General features: G+C 43.2%; 1 long non-coding RNA gene across 1 annotated transcript; it reads left to right on the top strand.

The window, feature by feature from the left end:
• The first annotated feature begins 50 nt into the window (after positions 1–50).
• On the top strand, positions 51–26370 carry LOC126073966 (uncharacterized). The gene is made up of 4 exons (XR_007516891.1): positions 51–360; positions 1723–1850; positions 3122–3267; positions 26057–26370. It is a non-coding gene; the product is annotated as an uncharacterized LOC126073966 (long non-coding RNA).

Below are 26370 nucleotides of genomic sequence, written 5' to 3'. Positions count from 1 at the left end.
AAAAAAGAGGAACACCCTCAACGAGGTGGGTTGGCACAGTGGCTGCAACAATGGGCTTGAACATAGGAATGATTGTGAGGATGGCAAAGGACCGGGCAGTGTTTCGTTCTATTGTACGTGGGGTCGCTGAGTTGGAGCCAACTCAACGGCACCTAACAACGAAAGCAACAACATAATTCTCATTTAATTCTTACCACACTTTGTGTGGTAGGTGTTATTATTCCCACTCTACAGGAAACTGAGTCTCAGAGCGGAGGAAACCCTTGCTAAAGGCCACTGAGCTAGTCAGAGATGAAGGCAAGATTTGAACCCAAGTCTGTCTGCTCCAGAATTGAGTCTGCTTCCACTGTGCTGCACTGGGTGAGATCTTGACCCTGAGGCTGCAGCAATCCTTCCTCCCCCAGGTGTGGCCATCCTGGAGCACTGACCCATTTGGCCGGAAGGAAGGGGCTGGGCTTTTAACCTAGTGCAGCCAGCCCTGAACCAGCCTGAACATGGTAGGAAGCCTCCACCCAGCTCTGAGAGGACAGGGAAAAGGGTGAGCTCCCCCCGCAAATGGACAAATGGAATCAAGCCATATATATTGCTCTGCAGCATGCCCTTTTTCTCTTACTATCTCCATGCTTGTATGTACAGGTCCCAAAAACCCTGGTGGCACAGTGGTTAAGAGCTATGGCTGCTAACCAAAAGGTCAGCAGATCGAATCTACCAGGTGCTCCTTGGAAACCCTATGGGGCGAATTGACTTGATGGCAGAGGGTAATGGGATGTACGAGTCTATTTAATTTTTAAGGTTGCATAGTATTCCTTTATATTCATTTACTATTGGTCTGTCCCCCTGCCATGGGACATTTATGTGGTCTCCAATCTAAATGTTCTAAGTGTTTCGATTTATTGAGTAATTTTTTCTTTGTAGTTTGGCGATCACAAACAATGCTTCAGTGAGCATCCTCGTAAGATTATCTTTGTGCAGACAGAAGTATTTCTATAGGATACGTTCTTAGAAGTGGTATCAGTGGGTCAAGGTTATACTTGATTTAAATTCTTATGGATAGTATTAAACTTCCCTAGAAGAGGCTATACCAGTTTACACTCCCTCTGTTAAAATATGAGCATGCCCATTCCCTCACACCCTTGCTTTCTTAACCCGTTGCTGCCGAGTCGATTCCGACTCATAGAGATCCTATAGGACAGAGTGGAACTGCCCCAGAGAGTTTCCAAGGAGTGCCTGGTGGATTCGAACTGCTGACCTTTTGGTTAGCAGCCATAGCACTTAACCACCATGCCACTAGGGTTTCCACACCCTTGCCATTGTGTACTATATTAAAATATATACATATAGAGAGAGAGAGGGAGAACAGCCAGTGGTGGTTCAGTGTTAGAATTCTCATCTTCCACGCGGGAGACCATGTTTGATTCCCAGTGGCCAGTGCACCTCAAGCACAGCTAGCCCTTGTCTATCACTGGAGGCTCGCGTGTGTCGCTATGATGCTGAACAGATTTCAGTGGAGCTTCCAGGCTAAGACAGACTAGGAAGAAAGGCCTAGTGATCTACTTCCAAAAAATCAGCCAGTGAAAACCCTATGGATCACAATGGGGTCACCATGGAGTTGGGGGCTGCCTCGATGGCAACTAGCAACTATCTGTTTGCCAATCTAGTAAGCGAAAAAAAAAAAGGGGTTTTCACTTTTGTTTTAATATGTATTTCCCCTGGTCTCCACAGCTCAGCCACAGCCCCACTATCTGAAGAAAGCGTTATGAAGAGGTGAAGGAGGGCCCCAGAGCGACTGAGTAGCAGAGATTCAGGGCGGCTTTTTCTGAGGAAGACTCACCGTCAGTGAATGCTGTCAGGTAAGGGTGGTGGCAGAATTCCTTTCTCTGAGCACATTCTTATGCTCCCGGGTGGATCAGATGGCCCTAGGCGCTCTGAGTTAGGATTGGCTACCTAGGGGCTTCACAGTTAGCCACCAGGTACCCACTGGGTGACCCTGGCTCTGCAGAGGTTGCAGGGACAAGCTAACAGACTGTATGAGACAGAAGAGGTCAGAGAGGGCACAGGAATGGGTTCAGCTTCCTGAGAGAGCCAGGGAAGATGAGGGCCACCAGGGTGGGGGTGAGACTGCCCTGGGTGTTATAGGAAGCCTGGAAGGTTCTTAGGCTAAGGAGGTGAATGAAGGGAAGAGAATGGGACTCCAGGCCTAGCTTAGCAGAGGTGAGGTGGGGGTAGATGGAGGGTGGGGAGAGCACCCCCCCCAACAGACACACATACATATCCATCCCAGCCCATCAATAATAATAATAGAGCTGATATTTATTGACTATTGGCTATATAAGACATTGTTCTAAATGTTTCAATTTATTGAGTAATTTTAGCAACCATTCTGTGGAAACCCTGGTGGCATAGTGGTTAAGTGCTATGGCTGCTAACCAAGAGGTCAGCAGTTCGAATCCACCAGGCGCTCCTTGGAAACTCTATCGGGCAGCTCTACTCTGTCCTATAGAGTTGCTATGAGTCAGAATTGACTCGACGGCTGTGGGTTTGGTTTTTGGTCTTGGAACCATTCTGTGAGATGGGTATAATTATTATCCACCTTTTATAAATGAGAACATAGAGCTCACACAGCTGGAAAGTGACCACGCTGGGATTCACACTCAGGTCATGGGGCTTCAGAGTCCACGCTGCCAACCACCACCTGCATGGTTTTTCGTGGCCTGTCTTAGCCAATTTAATAACAATAACTATCACTAACTGAGAGCCTGTGCAGACCGAGCACATTACGTATCTCATCTCTAATGCTTATGAAATCAGGGCTATGAAGTAGAAGGTGTCACCCTCGATTTACAGATGAGAAAAGTGAGGTTCAGAAAGGCTGACCATCTTGGCTAAGATCGCCCAGCTAAAATGAGGTGGAGCTGGAATTTGCGCTCAGATCCCTGTCGGTTGGAAGTTCCTGTCCCTTCCACATCACTACAGAGTCTTTCACAACATACTAAACCAAACCTACTGCCATCGAGTCGATTCCAGCTCATAGCGACCCACTAGGACAGAGTAGAACTGCCCCATAGGGTTTCCAAGGAGCAGCTGGTGGATTGAACTGAACTCTTAACCACTGCACCAGCAGGGCTCCTTGACAACACAGGAGGAGGGGAAATCACAGAACCACAGAATGGTCAGCGCTGGAGGGGCCCTCTGAAGCCATCCAATCAGAATCCCTGCTTATGAATGGAGAAAGGGAGGTACAGAGAAGACACCTGCCCAAGTTCCACAGTAAGTTTCAGAACGAGGCCTTCTGTGGGGTTAAATGCTTCATCTCATCTCTGTGAAAACAGCCTGGAGGGAGAGCATATGTGTATGTGTGTGTGTGTGTATTTGTGTATGTATGTATGTATCTGTGTGTGTACGTGTGTGTGTTAGGGGGAGTATGCTGTGCTGGGAGAACCTTTTCTGAGGGAGAATCTCCGTGTGTGTATGTGTATGTGTGCGTGTGTGTATGTGTGTGTGTTGAGGGAGTATGTGGTGCTGGAGAAAGACCCCCCACCCATCAGCAGGGCTGACTGGAGGCAGAGTGGCAGTTTATTTTCCAGGGAACCCCTGTGGAAGCCATTCCTTTCCAGTAACTGAAGCTTGGAACTTTCCCATACCCTCAAATCCCCTACAAACACATCCACCCCAGCCTAAGTAGAGTGCAAGTTGGCGTATCCTGGACAGAGCTGATTCTGAAGGGCTCCAGGAACCTCCCACCATCCTGGGTGATGCAAGGACTACCGTTGCGTTTTATAGGGCCACCCAGTTAAGCACTGCCCTTTCCGAGGGTACAAATAACAGTGCAAATTACCCAGTGGGGCCTAGTAACCCAGTGAAAAGATATGTCAGTCATTCACACCTTCCTGTGAATGGTTTGACAGCTATCAGTTGCTGTAAGTCAGTTCCGACTGGAGGTGACCCATGTGTGTGAGTACAACTGTGCTCCATGGAGTTTTCAGTGGCTGATTTTTCAGAAGTAGATCACCAGGCCCTTCCTCCAAGGCACCTCCAGGTGGACTCGAACCTCCAACCTTTTAGTCATTGTTAACAGTTGAGTGAGCGTGTTAACCGTTTGCACCACCCGGAGGCTCTGTTTGCCAGCTAGGACAGTGTTTCTCAAGCTAGGGTATTGTTATGGATTGAATTGTGTCCCCCAAAAATGTGTGTCAACTTGGCCAGGCCATGATTCCAAGTATTGTGTGATTGTCCACCATTTTGTCATCTGAAGTGATTTTCTCATGTGTTGTAAATCCTACCTCTATGATGTTAATGAGGCAGGATTAAAGGTAGTTATGTTAATGAGGCAGAACTCAATCTATGAGCTTAAACCAAAAAACCAAACCCGTTGCTTTGAAGTTGATTCTGACTCATTGTGACCCTATAGGACAGAGTAGAACTGCCCCATAGGATTTCCAAGGAGCACCTGGTGGATTTGATCTACAAGCTTAGGTTCTGTTTTAAGCCAATCTCTTTTGAGATATAAAAGAGAAGAGAGCAGACAGACACAGGAACCTCATACCACCAAGAAACAAGAGATAGGAGAATAGTACCCACCTGGGGTCCTGCCCTGAGAAGCTCCTAGACCGGGGAGGATTGATGACAGAGAAAGAAAGCCTTCCCTTGGAGGTGATGCCCTGAATTCGGACGTCTCGACTGTGCCTCCTAGACTGTTAGGGAGTGAATTTCTGTTAAAGCCACCCACTTGTGGTATTTCTGTTATGGCAGCACTAGATGACAAAGACAGGTATCTATTCTCAGAGTCCCTAAATTCTCTGAATATTTTAAAGCTTTGGATTTATATTTCAATGATATTAAAATATTTTTGCAGCTATGAAGACAGAACTCTTTTGCAGTTAAACATTTTCAGAGGCTAAGGCTTTAGTCCCTTAAGTTTGTGTTGCTGTAATCTGGGTCTGTGGACTGCTGGGAACTCATAATCTGTGAGAAGGTGCTCTTGCTTTCAAGAGGTCTGTACATAAGTTTGGGAGATCCTAAGCAAGGATGGGTGTGAGCTCTGTCACAACGGGCTTTTCCAGCCATGGTGCCACAGTTGCCAGCGTACTGGGCTTTGTTCTTGGCCATTTGACCACTCTGGGTCTCAGTTTCTTCAGGTATAACCTCCACTCACTCTTTACCACTTTTGCAGCATCTTCTCTGTCAGGCCTGCAACGGTTGCCAAGAGGCACAAGAGATGAACGAAGTTCAAGTCCAGCCTATGAGGACTTGACAAGCTGGTGAAGGCGCTGAGCCTTGCACTCTCCTGTCTGATAGTTCAAGGTAGGAGGAGTGCTTCTGTGGCAGAAGATCCATAAAGGCCTTTGGGGTCTAGAGGAGGAAAAGGCTGCTTCTCCCTGCTAGGCTCAGGTGGGCTTTGTGGCAGGATTGACTTTGAGCTGGGCCTTAAGCCAGGGTCACAGAAGGTGAGGGTCTGGCACTACAGGCAAAGAAAAGGAGTGAAACAGGTTTGGAGGCTTGGGCTTGAGGAGAGAACCAGAGGGACTGGACTTATAGCTGAAGGGTAAATATCTTATCTAACTCTGTTGGATACAGTGGAACATCATAAAGCCCAAATTGGCTCAAGGGCCTCCCCAAGGTCATATAGCCAGTTGGGGCCATTCAGATTACCCAGTTAAAAATTAGCAACTGATAGTTGACAAACTAATTCACAGGATGGTATGAATGACTGACAAATCCTTTCACTGTGTTGCTAGGTCTTGATGAGCTATTGAGGTGAGCTAGAATGTTTCCAGTCCAGAACTGAGTTCCTAACCTCAGGAATGTTTTCACAGGGTCCAGTCCAAGCTGGCAGCCCTCTCCTTCACCACACACTCCAGGAAGCTGACCACAGACTCTAGCAACCCACCTCTCTAGCCCTCAGGGCTCTTGAGGCACACAGGCCTAGAGTCTAGGGGGTGTTTGAATTTTATTTCCATTTAACAAAACAGCCACATCCTGTTTCTGGGGAGAGGGGGAAAAAAAAACACCCAGGGTGGAGGAAGGTCTTTAGCCCACCTTTCTGGGCCCCTAATCCTTGGACTGCAGCAATAGAACTCAGGCTGAAAAGAGGGGTGAAAGCCAGAGCCTGCAAAAGGCACCCCTGAAACCCAACTTGCACTCCTTCCTAGAATGGGGGAGGGGACACCAAAAGCCTCCTGCTAACAGGGCTGTAGATTATGGACAACCTTGCCTCTACTCAGCCCCAGGAGCCTCTTTCTTCTCTTGGCTTTGGGGGACTTTCAAGCTTGTCCACCTCTGGGCCTGGAGGAAATTCTCCTCTCACACAGGCCTCTTGGGGTTCACAGTCACCTATCCTATCTGGGCAGAGAGGGGGCTCATTCCCCCAGGACTGACAGGATAGTAGCAAGGCCATCAGCTGGGTGAAAAATGCCATGGAGTCTGTGCCTACTTCTCTCAGCAAAGATGTGGAAAGAACAGGCTAGTGTGGGCATCTGTCATAGATGCTCAAAAGCGTGGCTGTGAAAGCCAGATTTATCATCTCTCATCTAGGTTTGTTTTTTGCTCCCATGACCACCATAGCCACCACAGTCACCACCCCACCCCCCTCTCTACCACTCTCACCATCTCCAGCTCTACCACATACAAGACCTGCATGTTCGCTGCCATCTCTGCTTCCATCTCCACCACTATCAGGATCTCCAACTCTAACATAAGCATAACCTCGACCACTATCACAACTACCATCCCTACCACTATCACCATCTTCGTCACTGTTGTCACCATCATCTCCATTATAACTGCCACCTCCATGGCTACCTCAGTCATGACCTCCAATTCCACCAGCATCACTGCATCCATCTCTACCACTATCACCACCATTTCCACCACTGCCATCTTCACCACTATCACCATCTTCATCACTGTCATCACCACCATCTCCACTGTAACCACCTCCTCCATATCCACCTCAATCATGACCTCCAAGTCCACCACCATCGCCGTATCCATCTCCACTGCAAGCACTGCCATCTTCCCCACTATCACCCTCTTCACTGGCATCACCACCATCTCCACTATAACCACCTCATCTCCACCGCTATCACCATCTCCATCCCCACCACCACTATCCCTCTTACCTCCCCTAACACTTCTATTGCCACTACCAGCACAGTTACCCCGTGCACCCCTACCTCTGCTCATTTTAATCTATCCGTGTTACATAGAACATAAAGAACTGCTATTTGAGTTTGTTCTTCAACCTCTTCATTTGCCCAATGCCCGAAAGGCCAACTATAGACACCATTTCCCCAGTTTTTCCAGACTTCTCATGGAAGATGAAATTAAATGTCTTGCTTTTTAAGTTAAGGGAGATGATGTGTCTCTTGCCATTCCTGACTTACCAGGCCCATCATTCTGTCCTAGAAGGAAATTGGATTACTGTGACAGAATGCATTCTTTGGAAAGCAGTGCTGGCTATTACCTAATTCCTCATGACCTAGTGTTTGCAGATTGATTTTTTGACGACGTGTCCCAGTAGTTTTGTATTATAGCAGCTCAGCTGATGGGCCCCGCACTTCCAGCAGCATCTGCTTTCCCCCAGGTTTAAAGAAAGGCAGGAACACGCTGCCTGGGTCTTGCTCTCGTCTCCAGGCCCCTCTCCAGTTCTCCATAAATCCTCGCAGAGTGAGAGCTAGTGATTTGCCTCCAACTTGGGCCAATTTCTTAAGTACCTAAGCATGTAAGTCATCAGGCCCTGTGGATGTGAATATACAAGTTCTTTCCTTATTCTCCCTTGGCGTCCTGCCCTCTCATGATTCCATGAGGTGCCTCTTTCGGTTTTCAGATCACAGCTGACCTTTTTAGGCTAAGACAAAATTAAAAGCCTCTGCTTTTTTAATGTCACCGCTTATAGGCTTTCTTCTCCCAACCCAAAATATGAGCCAACAACCTCGTTATCCCTTTTCCTTGGCCTGCTACAGTTAGAAAATGTTTTTCTCATTCTTTCACCTCCTTGTGCAAGTTATATCTCATTCCTTTTTCGGAAGGACTTTTCTGATTTTATCTCTGCAGTCTTTTGTTGTTTCTTTGTATGGACTCCTCCTTCGCAACCTGGCCTGATTTCCCCCTTTCTTTGCCATGTCCATTATCATTTTAGTTCTCCAGGAAGCTTTCTGCATAACTAACAAGTAATCTCCTGGACCCTCTTAGCTGCATTGCACATCAGGGTCTTTTCATTCTCTTGCTCCTTGTTTTGTTGCCTGACGTGGAAACAGCCAATTCTCTTTAGAGAATTCCTTGGGTTCTTAACCTCAGTATTTGTGCTTTTCATCTTGGTTTCCAAAGCCCAGTCCAGAAAGCTTTTAGAAAGTGCCAATTCTGACTCTTGTTTGGGTTCCTGCTTTTCTTCCTTTCTCTCGGGTGACGGTCACTTTACTTTTTTAATTTTATTTATTCTGTTGTTGTGGTTGAGAATATACACAACAAAAACTACACCAATTCAACAGTTTCTTTATGTACAATTCAGTGACACTGATTACATTCTTTGAGTTGTACAACCATTCTCACCCTCCTTTTCTGAATTGTTGCTCCCCCATGAACAAAACTCACTGTCCCCTAAGGCTCCTATCTAATCTTTTGAGTTGCCAATTTGATCCCATGTTGATAGATTTTAAAAGAGCATAATGCTCAAGGCAGACATTCTTTACTAGTTAAGCTAAACTATTGTTTGGTTTTAAGATGATTTCAGGGATATTTTTGGTGTAAGGTTTAAAGATGATCTCAGGACAAGTAGTTTCAGGGATTTATCTAAACTTCATGGCTCCAGGAAGTCTGGAGTCCATGAGAATTTGAAATTCTGTTCTGCATTTCCCCCTTTTGATAAGGATTCTTCTGTAGAATCTTTGATCAAAATGTTCGGTAATGGTAGCTGGGCACTGTCCAGTTCTTCTGGTCTCATGGAAAAGGAGGTAGTTGTTCACGGAGGTAATTAGCCACACATTCCATCTCCTCCTGCTATTCCTGACTCCCCTTGCTCTGTTACTCCAGGCAAATAAAGACCAATTGTCCTGCCTTGGATGGCCCCTTGCAAGCTTTTAAGACCCTGGCTCTACCCAACGAAATAGGAGGTAGAACAGAAGTGCTAAGCATGTTATTAGGCCAATTAACTGGGATGTCCCGTGAAACCATGACCATAAACCTCCAAACCAAAGAATAAAATCCCATGAGGTGTTTGGTTGTACATGAGTAGCTTTAGCTGCTACTCTTTTTTCTTTTTTGGTCATTGTTGTAAATATATCTATCACACAACTTTCGTCAGCTGAGCTTTTTACAGGTGTACAACTTATCGGCAGCACTTAACAGTAACTGGCTGTGTCAGGTGATAGTCACTTTTCTTAGTACTCCCTTTCCCCCTCCAGTGCCTTCAGCACGTGCGTGCCAACCCTAGTCAGCACTGCTCCCCTGTCCTGTGCTTGGGCTAACGGCACCCAGGAAGGGTCCAGCATCTGGATCTGGTTCCTGGTGCCCATCGTACAGATGTGAGTGGTTATCGTGGGGGCCCTCTCTATCCACTGCTCCATTTGTTCATTCTCTCATTCCCTCCAGAAACTCTTTTTATCTGGGGCCCTGCCAGCTGCCGGTTCGCAGGGCAGATGAGCCTTCCTAATGGTAAAGGTCGATCATTGCCAGGAGGCCAGTAAGGTACACAGCCCTGAAATTAGGTTCATTCCAGAGAAGGTGACCAGTTCAAGACAGTAGTGTGTGAATGATATGTTCTGCCTCTTTACTGGGGGTGGCTTCTCTGAGAAAGCCATATCCTAACCCCTATTCCTGTGGATGTGATCCCATTTGGAAATAGGGTTTTTTTTTGTTGTGTTAATGAGGCCATACTGGCATAGGCTGTGTCTTAAGCCCAGTCGCTTTTGAGATATAAAAAAGATTAGGCCCAAGTAAACACAAATGGGGGGAATATAGATGCCATATGGAGATCCCCAATGAACCTGGGAACGCTGGGGTTACAGAAGCTGAGACAAGGATATTCCCCCAGAGCCACAGAAAGAGAGCCTTCCCTTAGAGCTGGTGTCCTGACTTTAAAGTTAGGAAGGTGTTTGCCAAAAAGGAGCTGTAGATAGGGTCACTATGAGTTGGAATCGACTCAATGGCAATGGGTTTGGTTTTTCGGTTTAGAAGAGGGTTCCAGGCAGAGGAAACAGGATGTGCAAAGGCAGAGAGGGATGTCTGGGACTGGCCGCCTGGGGCAAGCTGACCTCTGTACTCCATGAAGACCCTTGGTCTTTTGGCTTCTCCACTGGTCTGGACAGACATGTCAAGATGGCCTTGCCGAGGCCCTGTCAGTGCTTCCCCCAGGGGACCCCAACGTGCCCAGCCTCATTTTACTGTCATCTCCAAACTTGCCTCTTTATACTGAAGGCTTTTTCCATTCTAACCCGGTCAGTGTCCCCACATGCCTGAGGGGAGGCTTGGGACTCCCTCCCTCTCCCAGTGACTATGACAATAGAAAATACCCCATGAACCCCTATTGAGATCCCCAAGGTGGGTGTCTTAGTCATCTAGTGCTGCCATAACAGAAATACCACAAGTAGATGGCTTTAACAAACAGAAATTTCTTCTCTCAAAGTTTAGGAGGCCAGAAGTCCAAATTCAGGGTGCTAGTTCTAGGGCAAGACTTTCTCTCTGTTTGCAAAGGTCCTGTCTCTTCAGCTTCTGTACCTTGTACCATAGCATCTACTTTCCCATCTCTGTTCACTCACTTGCTTGTTTAATCTCTTTTATTTCTCAAAAGAAGTTGATTTAAGAGACACCCTACACTAATACTGTCTCATTAACATAACAAAGAACCCTATTCCCAGATGGGTTTATAACCACAGAAACAGGGGTTAGGATTTACAACACGTATTTCTGGGGACACGATTCAATCCATAACTGTGGGGCAGTTCCTTTCTCCCCCACGATCCAGCATAAGCTAAACCTCCTCTACAATCTAGATTAAATTTTTTTTTTTATGTGTAGAAAAACTAGGAAGTACAGATTAGCAAGAATTTAAAAATCATTTAAAAACACCATGCATAATCCCACAATTCAGAGTTAACCTGGTTGACGATTTGAAGTATATCCTTCAGGACACATAGCTGAATGAAAGGTGGTTGGCAGCGTGGGCTTCTTTGAGAGCACAACAGGTCTACCCCATTATCTTACGCCGCTGCATGGCACGCAGCTGCTCAGTGGAATGTACTTTACTCAAACTTGGAAGCTTGGTGAATGATGCCGACTGACTGAAAAAAAAAGAAAAAATGAGGACAGGCCGTTATAGATTCCCTTTCTGCGTTTTCCCTGTTCCTTTGGGGTCCAGCGTTTTGAAGGTTGTAGAAAGTGCACTAGTCTAGAGAGAGGACCCGTGGTTTGAATGCAGCCTGTTTACCCACCTGTGTGGTTCTGTCTACGCATCTTTCTGAGCCTCATTCTATTGGACATTTTGAAACACTCTAACACAACTGGCCACTGTCTCCTTCTTGACCTCCTTCCTTCCTCCAGTCCCTGTGATGACAACCTTAACCCCAAAGCCCAAGCCTGTTGCCTTCGAGTTGATTCTAACTCATAGCGACCTTACAGGGCAGAGTAGAACTGCCACATACGGTTTCCTAGGATCCACCCCAGTGCTCCTATATTTTACCTTTCCTGGCCAGCTTCCTGAACTGGAGATTTGTCTTCTGACCAGCACTTAGATGTTGCTACACCCCAGGGCTCTGTCCTCGACTTCTTACCTTCTGCTTTTTCCTACTTCTTCACACTCAGCTTGTTCCCTTTGGACAACTCATCCAATTCCATACATTTGAGGACCAAACTCTAGCTAGCCCATCTCTCTTTCCTGATGCCTAGCTCCACATATCCAACTGCTCAAAGAGCATCTCCATCACAGGCTCAGTGTGCCCGCATCTGAGCTCATTTTTCCTGCCTCCCATACTGTGTACTTCCTCTCCTCAACAAGACAGCCTCGTTCCTGATTGTACCAGTAATTCCCCTCAGCCCCTCCCTCCTCTGCTCCCACACGCTGCTTCAGTTCAGGCCAGGTGTTGTGGGCTGAATTGTGTCCCCCCAAATATGTTTTGGAATCCTAACCCCTATTCCACTGGATGTGATCCCATTTGGAAATGGGGTTTTTTCTTCGTTGTGTTAATGAGGTGTTATTGGAGTAGGCTGCGTCTTACACCTACTCATTCTTGAGGTATAAAAAGAGGAGATCAGGCACCCGACCCATTGACCCATGGCCGTCTAGTCAATTCTGAGTCATAGTGACCCTATAGGACAAAGTAGAACTGCCCCATAGGGTTTCAAACTGCCGACCTTTTGGTTAGCAGCTGAGCTCATGATATTAGGCACAAACAAGCAGAAATGAGGGAAGATAGATGCCACGTGGAGATTGCCAAGGAACCAGGAACACTGGGGTCACAGAAGCTGAGACAAGGATTTTTCCCAAGAGCCACAGAGAGAGCCTTCCCCTAGAGCCAGTTCCCTGACTTCCTGAATTGTGAGAAATAAGCTTCTGTTCTTTAAAACCGCCCATTGTGGTATTTCTATTACAGCAGCACTAGCTAACCAAGACACCATATGACCCTCCTCCTGGGCTATGCCGGCAGCCTTCTGCCGGGCTTCCTACCTCCAGATTCTCCTCCAATCCATCCCAGGATACTTTTCCCAATATTTTTTAAAATCGAGGTGTAATTTACATACAGTGAAATGCATGCATTTCAAGTGCACGATTAGATGAATTTTAACAAATACATTACGTCAGTTGAATCGTCACTCTAATGAAGATAGAGAAAATATCCGCCACCCCTTCAAGTTCCTCATGACCCTTTTCAGTCACTCCCCCTTTCCAGAGGCAATCGCTCCTCTGATTTCTTGTACCATAGGTTAATTTTTCCTACTCCGTGATAACCCTGGTGGCCTAGTGGTTAAGAGCTATGGCTGCTAACCAAAAGGTGGGCAGTTCAAATCCACCAGGTGCTCCTTGGAAACCCTATGGGGCAGTTCTGCTCTGTCCTATAGGGTCACTATGAGTTGGAATTGACTCGATGGCAATGGATTTGGTTCTTTTATTTGGTATAGAACTTCACATAAATGGAATCATGTAAGTTGTATTCTTTAGCTTAGCACAATGTTTCTGAGATTCCTTCATGTTGTCACTGGAATCATTTAGAAGTATTTACTGACATCAATCTCTTGCCTAAAGCTTTTCAGTGGCCCATTATCCAAAGTCCAGGCTTCTGTGGGATCTGGCCTCATCTCCCACAGTGCCCACCCGTTCACTGTGTCCTTTGGAAATAGTGAACCATTTATTCACCTGCACAAACACAGCCTTGCATGTGCTGAGTCCTGAGGCTGGAATTCCTCCGTCCCCTGGTGGACTCCTACTCAACTGGCAGCACGCTGCTCAGACAGATTCTGTGAGCCTTTCCCTGATCTGTTCCCACTCCTAAGACAAAGAGCCTGTCAGCTTCACTACAATGAGATGTGTCTATCACGCTAGTCACCCCGGAGCCCCTGCCCTTCACCGATTGAATGAGTGGATTCATGGATTCCTCCCTCAGCATGATGCCTGTACCTTGTACATTATTAATTAACATGCAGATTGCACTGCTGTCTCTATGTATTTGTGCAACCCCTCAGCTATGCTTAGAAAGACAAGAAGATGCGGTCTGTTTCCAGAAACTCTTCCTTGTGGGGGCACTCTTGTTGCCTACCCAATTGCCATTCTCTGCAAATCTTCTTTGGGAACAGATGTTGATCTTGTATAAGTAGCCTTGTGTCCAGAGGGGTGGTCTAGTTCTGGCCAATGAGTCATAAGGGGGACATCTGCAAGAGGCTTCTAGGAAAGCCTTTTGTCCCTGATAAGAAAACGTGAGCGGTAATGCCCCCTTTTATGCTTTTCCCTTTCCTCTTGTTTGCAACAGTATTGTGTGAGGGTTTGATGTCTGGAGCTGTGGCAATCATCTTGTGATCATGAGGCATAGGCCAAGAGAAGCACAGACACTGATCCAGCACCCTGGCATTACTGAGAAACTAAATAAACCCTGAGTTCAGTGAGTGGCTTCTTAGAGGAACTGATTTGTTTGTTTGCTTGAATAGTTTGTTTTTTTTAGAGCAGTCTTACGTTTACAGAAAAATTGTACAGAAAATACAGAGAGTTTTCATATACACTCCTCCATCACGGTTTCTCCTTTTATTAATATCTTGCATTCAGTGTGGTACCTATGTGACAATTGATGAGCAAATACTGATACATTATTATTAACTAAAGTCCATAGCTTACATGAGAATTTCCTCTTTGTGTTGTACAGTCCTGTGGGTTTTAAAAATGTGTAATATCATGTATCCACCGTCACAGTATCTTACAGAATACTCTAACTGCCCTAAAAATGCCCTGTGCTCCACTTGTTCACCCATCCCTGCCAGCTCCCTCCCAGCCACTGATTTTTTTTACTGTCTCTATAGTTTTGCCATGTCCTAAATGGTATACGGGTGGAATCGCACAGTATGTAGCCTTTTCAGACTGGCTTCTTTCATTTATCAACATGCACTTAAGGTTCCTCCATGTCTTTTCACAACTCAGTAGCTCATTTCTATCACTGAATAGTACTCCATTGTATGGCTGGACCACAGCTTGTTTATTCCTTCCCCTATTGAAGGACAGCTTGGTTGCTTGCAATTTTTAGCAATTATGAATAAAGTTGCTATAAACATTGTTGTAGGCTTTTGTGTGGATATAGGTCTTCAACACATTTGGATAAATACCTTGGAGTGTGATTGCTGGATCTGTGCTTTGGTTTTTAAACTCTCCCCAAACAACCTGGCAACCTGAGCACCTAGCGTATTGTGGATTCCCATCCTCATTTCTTCTCGGGTATGAGGGTGTTAAAGTGGCCATGCCAAGAGGCTCTTCCTGCTTGTGACAGCAGCAAGGCAGATCATCACAGTGACCAGAACAATATGCACACACCTGGACACCCACACGTCTTGAGGTTCAGAGAGACTGAGGGGCTCACCTGAGGGCATGCAGCACATGGCCAGGTGCCCACACACATACACACACCACTGGTACGTGGACTGGGGACGGGGGGGACAAAGGTAGGTTGGAGGGACACAGGGTCAGGATGCAGCGTGGGGCAGGCTGAGGGCATGAGGAAAGCAACCCCTTCCTGTCCCGCCCAGCTGACTTCCCACGGCTGGTCAGTGTGTTTTGGCTCCATGGCAACCGGCTCTGAGGGCAGCATGCAGAAAGTGAAGCTTAACCTTAGGGCACTGTGGGGAGGTAGATGGGCCTGAAGATATTGGGTCTATGACCTTCTGTCCTCCCAGCCTCTGCTCAGACCTGCAGATGCTGCCAGCCCAGCCAAGGCCGCGGTCATCAGGAAATGGCATTCTCTGCTCACTCTCACCGACTAACTAGCCCCCCTGCTTGGTCATACCAGCTCTGACCCTGGAACGATCTGTTCTCTACCTTTGCCTGAGCCCTGGTGGTGCAATGGTTAGGCGCTCGGCTGTTAACCGAGAGGATGGTGGTTTGAACCCACCAGTGGCTCCACAGGAGGAAAGACCTGGCCATCTGCTCCCATAAAGATTACAACCTAGGAAACCCTATGGGGCAGTTCTACTCTGTCTTATAGAGTTGCTATGAGTCGAAATCGACTCGACTGCAAACAGCAACAATCTTTGTCTGTCCACTGTTGTAGGGAAAAAAATCACAAAGTTTAGTAAAGCAAAAAGAAAGCATATATTCAAAAAGACAAAAGTTGAAAAGCGGACAAGCATGTTGCCAATGTTAATGTCTTGCCCGAGTCTAAGGAAATATTACAGAGTAAGCAAGAATGGGAAAACGGACAAGTGAGTTTCATAGCCATGTCTGCCCGAGTCCAAGGAACATGACAGCATCAACAAGAATGGGAAAATGGACAAGATGCTGCCACAGCCGAGGAGATGCTTCCTTGCTGAGTCCAAGGAAGGTTACAGTCATCAGTATATATTAACATTACAAATGGGCAAAAGCACTGAAAACTTTACCTTTTCACAGAATGGCTAGAAACAGTCATCCTACATTTTGAATTGCCCCTCTCAACAATCATTGGTACAGGTTTCAGTAAGGAGGGTTTTCATTGGTCCAACAAATAAGAGTGGAAAGTCTTTTGTGTTCTGGCTTACGTGAAAGGTCCCCTAAAAGACATTTTCCAAGATTATTCTATCTATTGTCTTTATACCTCAGGGCCCAGTTGATGTGTCCTAGCCCAGCTCCAGCTGGGTCACATTCTCTACGCTCAAGGACAGCGAATAATGACTCCAGTACTATTTCCTAAATCAATACTGAGGGTGAGTTCCAGTCCCACCTCCTCCTGGAAGCCTTCCCTGATTTCCCCAGTCCACTGAGCTCTTTTCTGCTGAAACTGTCTTGTAGTTACTATACTGCCTGTGGCATTCATGTTATGGCACTGGGACTTTCAACAAGCTCCTAATATGTGCCCGACACCATGCTGAGTGCCAAATGCTTATGTGGGTATCTTGGGGCTAAAAGTACCCCAGCCTCATTAGATTTTGGATGGGGTCCAGGAACCGTTTAGCAGCTGCAGCTTCATGACCAGGAGAAGTTCCCATTGGCTCCCAAAGCAGGCAGGCCTGAGGGTGTGGGGTGCAGAGCCTTGGATGGGTCACTATCTGACTCTCATCTTTCTCACCTGTAAAATGAGGATTACAGTACCTACCTCACAGGGTTGTTTTGAGGACCAATGAGATAATGAGATAATACATATAAAGTACCTGTTATAGGTTGAATTGTTTTTCCCCCAAAATGTAAGCTGAAGTCCTAACCTCTGGTACCTGTGAAAGTGATCTTGCTTGGAAATAAGGTCTTTGATGATGTTATCAATTAAGATAACATGAGGTCATACCAGAATAGGGTGAGTTCTAATCCCATCTTGATTGCTGTTCTTATAAAAGAGGAAAAGAGACATAGAGGAAGGAGACCACAGGGAGATGCATTTATAAGCCAAAGAAATCCTTGGGGCTACTAGAAGTCTCATATGCATGTGACAGCTGGACAATGAATAAGATTGTGGTGTTGGAGAAGAATATTGAATATACCGTGGACTGCCAAAAGGATGAACAAATCTGTCTTGGAAGAAGCACAACCAGAATGCTCCTTAGAAGCAAGGATGGCAAGACTACATCTCATATACTTTGGACATGTTATCAGGAGGGATCAGTCACTGGAGAAGGATATCACGCTTGGTAAAGTAGAGGGTCAGTGAAAAAGAGGAAGACCCTCGACAAGGTGGACTGACACATTGGTGGCAACAATGGGCTCAAGCATAACAATGATTGTGAGGATGGCAGGGGACCAGGCTGTGTCTTGTTCTGTTGTACTTGGGGTTGCTATGAGTCAGAGCAGACTCAGTGGCACCTAACAACAACAACCAGAAGCTGGAAGAGACAAGGAAGGATCTTCCCCTACAGCAGACAGAGCATGGCCTGCCAATGCCCTGAATTTGGACTTCTAGACTCCAGAACTGTGAGGTAACAACCTTCTGTTTTTGTAAGCCACCCAATTTGTGGTGTCCTAGGAAACCAATACAATAACTAGCACAGTGATCAATATGTTAGATCTCTGCCTCTTTTGCCACGACAGCTCCCTCTCTCCACCCCCTGAATCTGTCTAATAACTCTAAACAAAACCACCATGTTCCCTTCAGGACTGCTCGCTATCCTAGATGGTAGAATTAAATAAGGCAGAAAGAAGCCTGCCTTCCAAGAGCTAATCCTCTAGTGCTTACACATTTACTCCTCCCATCAATTCTGAGGCAAGAAACAGTATTTCTACCTCAAAGATGAAGAAGCCAGGGTTCAGAGAGGCTAACACTCACCTGAGACCACAGAGCTAGTAAGTGGAGTTGGACTCAGAATCATACCTGCGACACAACCTTTCTTAAAAAAAAAAAACCTTGGCTAAGAACACTTGGTAGTGTGAAGATGTCCGTTCTGCCCACCCCCTAAAAAAGCCAAACCCATTGCCACTGAGCCGATTCGGACTCATGGTGACCCCATGTGTTCAGAGTAAAACTGTTCCATAGTGTTTTCTTGGCTTTAATCTTAATAGAAGCAGATCACCAGGACTTTTTTCTGTGGTACAGCTGGCTGGGGTCAAACTGCTAATCTTTAGGTTAGTAGTCGAGTGAAAACCACGCCACCTTAGGAACCTTCAGTTCTGCCCAAAGAAATCTATAAATTCAACATAAGGCCAACTGAAATTTCAACATGATTTTTTTTTGTAAAATTGAACAAGCCAATTCTAAAACTAATCCGGAAGATTAACTATGTCAGAATAGCCAAGGAATATTTGAGAAGGAAGTACAATGAGAGGGAATTTGCCCTATATCAGATATCAAAACACTACCAAGTAATATAAATTAAAATGGTCTTGTGCAGGCACAGGAATAGACAAATGAGTCACTGTCACAGAACAGAGTTTAAAAGGCATTCTTGTATAAAGTAGCATTTAAAATCAGTAAGGAAAGGACAGATTCTTCAATAAATATTGTACGGACTATTGGCTATCCTGGTGGAAAAAAAATAAAGTTAGATTCCTGCTTCTCACCATTCTCTAAAACAAATTCCAGATGAATTAGAGAGATAAATGTAAAAAAAAAAAATCTATAAAACTGTTAAAAGAAAATACAGGAGAATTTGCTTATAAGCCTGGGGTAGGAAAGGCTTTCTTTTGCAAGACATGAAACACAGAAACCATAAAAGGAAGATCGCTAAATTTGGTTACATCCAAATTTAAAACTGCTGTTTAACAAAAGACACCATAAATATTGTTAAAGGACAAGTGACACACTGCAAGAAGAAATCCACAATGTATGTACCTGTCATGGATTGAATTGTGTCCCCCCAAAATGTGGGTCAATTTGGCCAGTCCATGATTCCCAGTATTGTGTGCTTGTCCGCCATTTTGTCATCTGATGTGATTTTCCTATGTGTTGTAAATCCTACCTCTATGATGTCAATGAGGCAGAACTCAATCTACAAGATTAGGCTGTGTTTTAAGTCAATCTTTTTTAAGATATAAAAGAAAGAAGTGAGCAGAGAGACATTACCTGTTGCCATCCAGTCGATCCCGACTCATAGCAACCCTATAGAACAGAGTAGAACTGCCCCATAGAGTTTCCAAGGAGCACCTGGTGGATTTGAACTGCTGACTTTTTGGTTACCAGCTGTAGCACTTAACCACTACACCATCAGGGTTTCTGAGAGACATTGGGACCTCACAAAAAACAAGAGCCAGGAGGATAGCATGTCTTTTGGCCCTGGGGTCCCTGCACCGGGGAAGACTGATGACAAGGACCTTCCTCCAGAGCCAATAGAGGGAGAAAGCCTTCCCCTGTAGCCCCCTGAATTTGGACTTCTAGCCTCCTAGACTGTAAGAAAATAAATTTGTTTGTTAAAGGCAACCACTTGTGGTGCTTCTGTTATAGCAGCACTAGATAACTACGACAATACCTAAAAAAAGCGTTCATATTCACAAGATATAATCAACTCTCACAAATAATAAGTAAAAGATGAACCACCCGAAAGAAAAGTGGGTGATAGCTAGGAACAGACAATTCAGCTAAGGGGAAGTGCAGATGGCCAGTAAATGTATGAAAATAAGCTAAGCCTTTACCAGTAATCAAAGGAATGCAAGTAAAAACAACACTGAGTTAACATTTTTTACCCACCAGATTTGTAAAATTAAAAAAAAAAAAACATTTTTTACCCATTAGATTTGTAAAATTAAAAAAAAAAAAAACCCTATGGAACAGTTTTACTCTGTAACACATGGGGTCACCATGAGTTAGGATTGGCTCAATGGCAATGGGTTTGGCTTTTTGCGGGGAGTGGGCAGAACTGACATCTTCATACTACCAAGTGTTCTTACCCAAGAAAGGTTAAGTTAGGGCTTCTTTTACGTCTCAGGCATGATTCTGAGTCCAACTCCACTTACTAGCTCTATGGTCTCAGGTGAGTCTTAGCCTCTCTGAACCCTGGCTTCATCATCTTGGAGGTAGAAATACTGTTTCCTGTCTCGGAGTTGATGGAAGGAGTAAATGTGTAAACACAGAGGGTGAGCTCCTGGAAGGTAGGCTTCTTTCTGCCTTATTTAATCTACCATCCTTATTTAATTCTACCATCCAGGGCAGTGAGGAGTCCTGAGAAGGACATAGTGGTTTTGTTTAGAGTTATTAGGTAAATTCAAGGGGTGGAGAGTGGGAGTTGGCATGGTGATAGATGTGGAGATCTAACATATTGATCACTGTGCTAGGTATTGTATTGGTTTCCTAGGACTGCCTTAACAAAGCACCACAAATTGGGTGGCTTATAAAAACAGAACATTGTTGCCTCATAGTTTTGGAGGCTAGAAGTCCAAATTCAGGGTGTTGGCAGGGCCATGTTCACTTTTTTTTTTAACAGCGAGTAATTTCTTCACTGTTAGCAAGACTGGAAATTGTGGTATGTTTAGAGGGGGATCTGGTAGTATCTATTCAAATGTAAAATGCCCATACCATTCACCAGAGCGAGTCTGCATCTCAGTCTGGAGAAATGTTCTCAAGCACCTAAGGAAGCTTGCTCACAGTTGGCCACGGTAGTGGTGGCAGAAATGTGAACAATCAGAAAAAAAAACCTTTCACTGGTAGAGAAAGGTCTAGATTTCTGAATGCCCCCGCTAGTAATGCTTCTCTGAGGTCTAAAAAAAATGAGGCAGACATCCACATCTTGTTATGGATTGAATTGTGTCCCCCTAAAATATGTGTTGGAATCCCTATACCTGCAGATGTAACCCCATTTGGGAATAGGTTTTCTTTGTTACATTAATGAGACTTAAACTTAACCAATTCTGAGATATATAAAGAGTAGATTAGGCACAGAGAAGCAAGCACAGATGGGAAAAGATATGTGAAAGAGCACTCTAAAACTGAGGTGCTTGGTATAATTAAAATGGCTGATATAGTTCTGGGTTGGACTCCATTTTGTTTTAACCCCCTGCTGCTGCTTGTAAAGTATGAGCACCACTTTTGGGTAAACAGCTCTTGTTTTGCAAACCAATGTGGTTATGCTTGCTTGACTATGATTCTAAGAAGTGTGTGCAGATTGTTCTTGGAAAAAATGCTTGCCCTCAGAAAGAATAGGTTTGAAAATATACTAACTGGTATGAAGAAAGGTCTGTTTGTGGTTGCAGTCATGCTAACTTTCTTACATAAGAATCCTGAATTCCTTTGTGAACATTGGAGCACTTTGTAGATTTACTTTGTGCTGCCCAGCTCGAGCTGTATTATTCCTCAATAAAACTCTTTTCTTTCACTCCTAACAGAGTATTAGATTTCTTTGATGACATTTCTGGTGACAGAAGTGAGATTTCAAAGATGCATTATCTTTCACAATCCCTGAGGCATCAGGAACACAGACACAGTATTGCTGAGTTGCTTTGGGCTCTCTGCCTCCACAAATTCTCAGGAATAATTTAAGGCAAAAAGCCTCTCAAATCTAAGTTCTCCCCCTTGAGTTGATAGCTCTTCAAGTTTTATTGCAGAATTTGTTTTCATTCTTGAAAGTAAAATTTTGTTTTGCTATAACTGTCATTATAAAATGGGGAATGCCCACCTTCTGGGACTCCTGCTCACTACATGAACAAGTATTTTAGTTCCTTAATATGTGTACTCTTTGTTTGTTTGGCATAACCTCATTTGGGACTGTTTGGAGAATCAGTGGCCACTTTTGGGTACTTTCCAGTTGGAGAAACTAGTATATTTAAGATTTAAAATAGGAGACTAAGTTTCTAGCTGACAGAATGGATTAGCTTAAAAAAAAAAGAAACCAGGCTTTGTATGGTTGTTATGAAGGAATCCCAGAGTCTTTTAAGCTGCAAAAATATGTGGACATAGGTTCAAGCATCTTAAAAGCCTCCAGGGTGCTTGCCACCAACAGAAAGACATCTGTGAAAGGATAAGCTGGGACATGAGATGGGCCAGAGCATTAGGCTGCCTGCTAGCTGCGTGACAATTCTCATGCAACAGAGGCACTCTGTGAACCAAAACACTGACCAAACCCTGTATCAAACTCCCTGCTAGGAATTGTATTTGACTCCTGGAAACCAAAGTTTCAATTTAATTCTTAAAATCCGTGATCAATGCACCTGAATTTCCCCTCTACCAGGACACTAGTTTAGGGTTCACATTCAAAAAGCACTATAACCTGAATATACTTGAAGTAATTTAGAATTTCAGTGATCATTTTGGGAAAATGACTTTCCATCTGCTCTTTTTCCTTTCATTTTTAGAAAATGAGTTCCCATTTGCATTGTCTTTTCTTTCCTCTGGGGAAATTTTAATGCTCAGGTTTTGTCAGAGGATCTGATATCTCATCTGAGACTCTAGCAAGTTAATAAGTTTTATCTAGAACCTGTTTTTCTGTTGAATTGGGTCAATCTTACCAAAGAATTGCTGTATACATTTTAAAAAACTAAGTTGTTTGTGTTGTATGGTATTGTGTAAGCCTGGTTTTTGAGCTGGCCTCACAGACACGTGAGTTTATGTGGTTTTTCTGTTTCATTTTGTTCTGAGAGCTGGCATCTGGTTTAGAGCATTGTGTCTGAGTGTCTTATATCAAGTTGGAGACCATTGCTAGCAGCCGATTTTTTTTATGAGGCTGTTATAAATTTCAGTTCCTTTCTGTTCCAAGAAAAACTGCTTATGGTCTGGATTTTTAGTAGCCACTCTTGGAAATATTAATATAAATTGGTCTATTTGAAAAGTGCACTGAAAAAAGATGGATTGTTTATTTCGATTGGTATAACAAGATTTTAAGAAGGATAAATTCTAAATTTCTTCTTTAAAGGATCCTATAAACCATGCAGAAGAGGATTATGAAAATATCATAATTTCCTACCTCTGGATGGTATTATTAAATTCATTTTTATATCCCTTCTAAAAACTTACTCTGATTGGTTTAACGATAAATAAGTGCTTAAGCAGTTTATTAGTCTGAATATTTCCAGGAATTAATGAGTGAATTCATTCTGACAAAGATTTTTAAGTTCTGTAGTACGTCAATCTTAAAAGCAAATCCTTCTAAGAACTTAAGCTAGATATTATATGAAATATTTTTTATTTAAGAAAAGGGTAATTTTGTCTTAAAGTAAAACTAGTAGTTCCAGAATGAGAAGAGAGAGGAACAGGATAAACATAAGGGAAAAAATGGCCAGCCAAGAATTGAGGGATTCATTTACAAAATTACTGAAGAGTTTTCATATTTACTGGATAGATAAAAGGCTGTGATTAGAGAAGGCAATACTGTTTACCAAGAGAACAGCAAATGGGAAATAATTTGGTTATCTTTTGTCTTTCAAAATACGTAGGCCAATTCAAACATATGTAAATGAATTGGGATGACCAATTCTTGACTTTGACCATGAGCCAAAAGGTAGGGAGGCTGGGGCAGGATCAGGCCTCCTTGGCCCTCAGCTTCTGAGGCCATGTAGCTCCAGAGAAGTTTTGAAGAACCCCTCCCAATGAGGTGAAGGTCCTTTAATACAAAAGAAAATAAGAAAAATGTCATAAATTGGGTGAGTTCTCATCATAAAAGAGCTATAAATAAGTTTTCTCTATTGTAGAGGAATTCTAAAAAGTCAGGAGATAGAAATCACAACGAGACACACCTGGAATGAGATGGTAGGTTGGAATGGAGACATTTTGACTCCAAAAAAAAAAAAAAAAGTTGATAAAATATAAGATTAGATTAAAAAATATAGGAAATGGTAAAATTTGAGTAAAAATATAGACAATCTAACTAACCAAACTTTATTTCAACAGTAATCATGTTTTGTGGTATATAGGCTTAAAATAATTTCCAAGGTCTTTCGGTAACTTACTGAAATTAAATTGAGTTAATAGATATTTGTTATAATTTAAATTTATGTACTTTTGCTTTTTATGCCACAGAGAAAGGATATATATACATATAGATCTGCTAAAGAGTGTGTTCATTTTTGCCACTTAAAGGATTTTACTATAAGAAATATGCAACAAAGACAATGTTTAAAAGGTTTATTAAAAGGGAATTTATTTGATATGTTCAAAGTTTTTCTGTTTCAGCTAAAGTTTGATGGGTTAATTTATGAGCTTTTAAAGAGGCTGAGTGTCAAATGGCATACAGAGCAAAGAATTGGGTTTCTTGCTGTTAAAATAACAAAATTTTCTTTAATACTGTGTTGAAGAGTTAATTTATTCTTTATGTAATCTGCCTTGAAGGCAAGGGTTCGTTGTCTCATTAAAATGAATTCTTGAGTCAAAAACCAAGCCACATGATTTTGAAAAAAGCTAAAGTTTTTACTTTTAATATCTTTGTTAAATAACTTAAGTATTGTTTCTCAGTGACCTATGATAAACTCCTAGCAACTCTTCAACTTCGTGGAAAGCCACAATGATTTGTTTCTGTTGTATATAAAGAAAAGTTGCTAACAAAGGTTTATTTAATATGTTATGAGTTACATGAAACATATTGTCAAATCAGAAGTACCAAATTTTGTTTGAGTTAATATTTATGTGTCAGCTGTGTTTGCCTGATATTAAACAACAAGAACAAAATATTATGGCATAATTTTATTGTTTCAATTGCTAACTTGGTTGAAATTTTTTTCCGTAGAATCTAACATCATTAAAGCCAATAGTTTAACTGGGGAATTCACATAGCTTACTGTCTTAGTTATCCGGTGCTGCTGTAACAGAAAATACCACAAGTAGATGGCTTTAACAAAGAGAAATTTATTCTCTCACAGTTTAGGAGGCTAGAAGCCTGAATTCAGGGCACCACCTTCAGGGTAAGGCTTTCTCTCTCTCTCGGTTCTGAGGGAAGGTCTTTGTCATCAATTTTCCCTTGGTCTAGGAGTTCTCAGCACAGGGACCCTGGGTCCAAGGGATGTGCTCTGCTCCTGGCCCTTCTTTCTTGGTAGTATGAGGTCCCTCTCCTCTCTGCTGGCTTCTCTCTTTTATATCTCAAAAGAGATTGACTCAAGATACAACCTAATCCTGTAGATTGAGTTCTGCTTCATTAATATAACTGCCTCTAATCCTGCCTCATTAACATCATAGAAGTTAGGGTTTACAACACATAGAATAATCACATCAGATCACAAAATGGTGGACAGTCACACAATACTGGGAATCATGGCCTAGCCAAGTTGATATACATTTTGGGGGGACACAATGCAATCCATAATTCACCCATGAAGTTTTTGTTACTATTCAGAGGTTTAGAGACGATATGTTGGTAAATTCTGACTATTTAGTATTATGTCTCAAGATTATTATGTATTATATCTGAAGCTCTTTGAAAATAAGGTTAATAATTACATTTAGCAATATTTTTGTCTAAAGTTTCTTTTTAATTGACTTTATTTGGCTTTGCATTACTTTCACAGTTAAATTCCCATCAAGTCTTTCACTTTTAAGAATTAGTATTATCATAAGTTAACCATTGCATTTTTAAGTTGTCATCTGCAGATAAATTTTACTTTCTTCATTCACTGAAAAGGTTGGGCCAAAATATTTCAACAAAAATGAACTATATGAGACTTATAAAGATTAGTCTAATATTTTGCATATGGATACTACTGGACTAAACCAAGATTTCTAGAACTCTTATGTAGAAGCTGACAGGGTTTTCAGACTGCTGTTGTTCAAAATTACATTCAGAATTACACAGAATCAAAATTAACTACATAGGACTGAGTAAACTAGAAAGAATTACTCTAAGGCATATATGAGAATATTGCTGATGGTCAATTTTCTAGATACAGGAAACCATTTTTACTTTTTCTTTCCCTTTTTAATGTAAGCATCGACTATTTCAGTAATTAAAAACACTATGCTGGCTACAAGAATATCCTATGGTACGGGTTTTCTCATCTCCTGATTCTTGCTATTTAACTAGAACAAATGGCACATCTTGGTTATGTAGCTCTAACCTTTGGTTTTAGCTTCCACCTGGATGGATTAGCAGATATACTTCTGTTTACTGGAAGAGACATCAGTTAAGAGACCCATCAGAACCTCTTTGGAAAGGACTCTACTTAACATCCCCTCACCAACGCATGTGCAGCAAAGCTGGAAGGAGTTAAACCCTGGATCCATTTGTCACAACTTAAAAGGGTTAAGACACCTTTTTGGACTTGTCAGCCCTCTGGAGATTTGATAATCACATTTAAATGCCCTTGTGGCCAGAAGCAGATGACTGCAGAAGTAGACAGTTCATTCCAAGATCACGGAACAAGACCTCATGCATGTAACTGAA

The sequence above is a fragment of the Elephas maximus genome, chromosome 1 (assembly GCF_024166365.1).
Source record: "Elephas maximus indicus isolate mEleMax1 chromosome 1, mEleMax1 primary haplotype, whole genome shotgun sequence".
Lineage (NCBI taxonomy): Eukaryota > Metazoa > Chordata > Mammalia > Proboscidea > Elephantidae > Elephas > Elephas maximus.
The sequence above is the reverse complement of the archived record's forward strand: the minus strand, read 5'-3'. Positions and strand labels throughout refer to the sequence as shown.